Source organism: Macrobrachium nipponense, chromosome 13, assembly GCF_015104395.2.
Source record: "Macrobrachium nipponense isolate FS-2020 chromosome 13, ASM1510439v2, whole genome shotgun sequence".
NCBI lineage: Eukaryota > Metazoa > Arthropoda > Malacostraca > Decapoda > Palaemonidae > Macrobrachium > Macrobrachium nipponense.
Window position 1 is genome coordinate 46,419,434 of NC_087206.1, and position 5,000 is coordinate 46,424,433.

Genomic DNA, 5,000 nt, shown 5'->3' on the forward strand with positions numbered 1-5,000 from the left:
AACAAATAAATCACCTGCCAACAAGAAGGAAAATACTTTAAGCCTAGTATTTGTGAACGAGATGAATTATGTTAAGAAATAATAGTTTATAATGCGAGTATTTCAGACCATATGTCATAGAATTAACAGTTCATTCCAAAGCAAGTGAAAATAGAGATAAGCAAGAAATGAAAAAAAAAAGTGGGAAGGATATGGGAAATACAACTTCTAAAAACAGTAAAAATATAAAATGGTCAGAAATTAATGAAGAATTAAACAAAGATTGGGATAACATTTTCGTAAGTGAGGACATAATGGGTAAATACGGAGATATTATATAAAATATTGAGAAAATAGTGGAAAAATATATACCGAAGAAGAAAAGTAAACATCATTCATGCATACCGAAGAGACAGAAGGATCTTGTTCCAGAAAATCAAGAAAGTGGAAAAAAAGGTCTTGCAAAAGAAAAAAATGCATGGAAAGTTATAGAACTAAAAAAGTAAGATAGCAATGCAGAACAAAAGATTATACAATCAAAGAAAATGAAAAAAACGGGACTTGGAAGAAAAAACCCTATTAAATATCAAGCAAAACCCCAAACTATTATACTCATATGCGAAGAGATGAAAAATAAAAGAAGAATAGAAATAGGCCTCTGAGAATTGAAGGGGAGATTAACGAATGAAAAAAGGAAATTTGCAACTACTGGCAGAACGATATAAGAGAGAATTCACCCCTAGAATAGATAATGAAGATAATGATATAGAAGTAAGGGAAGAAAATAGTGAATATTTAGCTGACATAGAAATTAATGAAGCTGATATTGTGCAGGCAATTAATGAAATTAAAAATGGAGCTGCTGGCAGGGCCGGATGGAGTCCCTGCTATTGGTTTTTTTTTTTTTTTTTTTTTTTTAAAGAAAGTAGTTCATTCTATCGCAAAGCCACTTGCAATATATTAAGACAAAGTGTAGATACAGGCAGATTTATGATGAGCACAAATTAGCATATATCACCCCTACTTTCAAAGTGGATCAAGACTAGAGGCAAGTAATTATAGGCCTGTGAGTCTAACATCACATATTATGAAAGTGTATGAAAGGGTAATGAAGAAAAATATTATGACACATTTAATAAAAAATAATTTGTTTAATATAGGACAACACGGTTTCGTACCCGGAAAGTACAACCCAACTGTTAGTCCACCGTGAGAACATATTAAAAAATATGAAAAGCGGAAATGAAACAGATGTGTTTATCTAGACTTTGCAAAAGCTTTTGACAACGTAGACCATAATATATTAGCAAGAAAATTAGAAAACACAATATCGTAGATAAAGTAGGAGATGGTTAAAAGAATTTTTACACAACAGAAAACAGATAGTTATTGCAACGATGAGAAATCGGATGAAAACCAAGGTATATCCGGTGTGCCACAAGGTACGGTGCTAGCTGCAATATTGTTTTGTTATTATGATTGAAGACATAGACAGTAATGTTAAGGACTTCGGTAGTGAGTAGTTTCGCTGATGACACAAGAATAGTGAGAAATTACTTGTGATGAAGATAGGAACGCTCTACACAAAGAGACCTTAACAAAGTTATATGATTGGGCAGAGGTAAATTATGATGGTATTTAACTCTGATAAATTTGAATCAATAAATTATGGAGACAGAGGAAAGCTATATGCTTATATGGGACTTAGTATGAGACCAAAATCCACAAATTAAGGTAGCAGGGTTAAAGACCTTGGTGTGAATATGAATAGGAACATGTTATTGCATGATCAATAGCAATTCTGTTGGGCAAAAATGTAGCAAAAATGGAATGGTGTTTTTACGGACGTTCAAAACAAAAAAGCTGAACAACATGATTATGCTAAAACATATGTTCGTAGTCCACTTGAATATTGCAATATAATGGAATACCCACACTATCAAAAGGATATTGCACAAATAGAGAGTGTACAAAGGTCCTTTACAGCTAGAATAGAAGAAGTTAAGGACCAGACTACGGGAAAGACTACAATAACCTAAAACTTATATAGTCTAGAAAGGAGAAGAGAACGCTACATGATAATTCAGGCATGGAAACAGATAGAAGGAAAATAACAGAAAATATCATGGAACTAAAAATATCAGAAAGAGCAAGCAGAGGTAGATTAATAGTGCCCAAACTATACCAGGAAAATAAGGAAAGCACACAGGACATTAATCCAATACGCACCAGCATCGTAATGCAGCGTCTCCATTCAATGCGTTGCCAGCTCATCTGAGGAATATATCAGGAGTGAGCGTAGATGTGTTTAAGAATAAGCTCGACAAATATCTAAACTGCATCCCAGACCATCCAAGATTGGAAGATGCAAAATATACCGGAAGATGTACTAGCAACTCTCTGGTAGACATTAGAGGCGCTCACACGAGGGACCTGGGGCAACCCGAACGAACTGTAAGGTCTGTAAGGTCTGTAAGGTCAAGTGCTGCTCTCCACCTCTCCAACCTCCCCTCCTACTCCTCCCTCCCCTCTGAACACAACAAAATGTCATCCGCATACAATATGCACCATGGCACTGCTTCTGTAACATCCCTGGTCATTACATCCATCACGATGTTGAAGATGAATGGGCTAAGTGCTGACCCCTGGTGTAATCCAACTCCTATCTCAAATCCATCCGTCTCTCCAACACTGCGTCTCACTCTAGTATACACATTCCTGTACATCTCCTGAATAATTCTGACATACTTTTCCGGCACCATCTTCTCCCTCAAAAATCTCCATATTTCTTGCCTTGGCACCCTGTCATAGGCCTTTTCAAGGTCTATGAATACCAAATGCAGATCTCGTTGTTAGTCTCTGAATTTCTCCACCAGCTGCCTTATGCATAATATTCCATCCGTTGTGCCGCTTCCTTTCATAAATCCTAACTGTTCCTTCCCTATTCTCACTTCCTCTCTCAGCCTGCTATCTATTATTCTTTCCAAAACCTTCAACGTGTGAGACACTAGTTTGTTACCTCTATAATTACTGCATTCCTTTAGCTTTAAATATAGGTATCAATATGCTTTCCCGCCATTCTTCTGGTATCTTTTCCTGTTCAAATATTTTTACCATCAGATCATACAAGATGTCTACCCCTTCCTCTCCTAAGGCTTTCCAAACTTCGACTAGGATTAAGTCAGGTTCTGTTGACTTCCCATGTTTACTTGTCCATCCTCTCTTATAAGTTTTTCATTTGATTAATTTAGCAGTTGTTCGAAATGCTCTTTCCATCTTTTCAGGATGTCTTCTTCCTCTTTTATGACCGTATCATTCGTATCTTTCAATTGCTTAATATGGGTGATGTCCTTTGTTCTTTTAGTTCTTACTTTTGACAGTTTGAGCATCTTACTCAACCCTTCCTTGGTTTGCCAGTTCATTATAAACCTCTTCATATGCCCTTGCCTTAGCTTGAGCTACCACCCTTTTTACTTCTTTGTTTCTTTCTCTTAATCTTTCTCTGTCCTTCTCCAGCTGTAACTCTTCAAATCTCTGCTTTGCCTCCCTTTTACCCTTCACCACTTCTCCCCCCTTCCCCCCCCACCACCAGCTCTTCTTTTCCTCCCATACTATTCCAGATGTTTCCCCTAGTATCTCCTTTCCATGTCTTCTAATCACTGATGCATTATGCCTCCACCATTCTCCCACATCTTCAATTCCCAGATCAACCTCTCCCAGCACTCTTCTCCTGAACTCTCTCTTCTTATCATTATCCCTCCTTAACAATTTATACCGCTTGATTTTCTTTACCCCATTCGTTTTCGTTTTCGTTTTCTTTTCTCTTTTCATCTTTAAATCCATACAAAGGAGCCTATGTTGGGGGTCACGTGGTCACCTGGGATAACTTTACAATTCCTAACTTCCCCCAGCTTTGATCTATTATAAAGGAGGTAATCTACTTGTGTGCATCTACCGCCACTCCTGTATGTTATCAAGTGCTCCTTCTTCTTTTTGAAGAATGTGTTCACTATTGCCATATCAAAAGACATGGCCAAGTCTACTATACTCTCTCCTTCTGGGTTTCTCTCCCCAATCCCATGTCCTCCATGCACACGTTCAATTACATCCTTTTCATTTCCGACATGTCCATTAAAGTCTGCCCCCACTACAATCCTCCCCTGCTCTTCCAGTTCTTGCGTTACCTCACTCATTTCGTTCAAAAAACGGCTCTTTTCTTCCTCTGTGCAGCACTAATGATGTTCATTGTTTCCCCTCCATAACATATCTTCACTCTCATAATGCGGACATTCTTTCTGCTCTCTTCCGTCACTGCATTCTTCATTTCCTACCCTGGTCATTTACTCCACTATAGATTAGCTTGTAACCATCCCCCAGTTCTTTGGCTTTATTACCCTTCCACAGAGTTAGGGCGATGTATCTCTTCGTCGTTTGCGGAGTACGCCCTAGCACCATTCTCATAAATATCACGACTCATTTCATTGGTTCTGGCGTGGGTTTTTACGGTCGAATGCCCTTCCTGACACCAACCCTCCCTATTTATCTGGGCTTGGGACCGGTACCCGTTGAGGCTGGCTTGCCCCCACAAGTGGCTAGATTGGTGAAAATAAATAAATAAAAAAAAAAAAAAAAAAAATAAAATAAAAATAGATAAATGGAAATAAATAAACAAAAATAAATAAATCAACCAAATAAATTAATAAACAAATAAAAAAAAATAAAAATGAATAAAATAAAAAAAATAAATTAAATAAATAAAAAAAAAAATAAATATATAAATAAAAATAAAAAAACTAAAATAAATGAAGAAAATATAAATAAATGAGTTAAAATTAAATAAAAATAAATAAATAAATAAAAATAAATAAGCAAATAAATGAATAGTTAAACAAAAGTAAATCAATTAATCAAAATAAATATATAAATAAAAAATAATAAATAAATAAATAAGTAAATAAATCAATCAATCAAAATCCCAAAAATAAAAAAAACAAGTAAATAAAAAAAAATCAAATAGAACT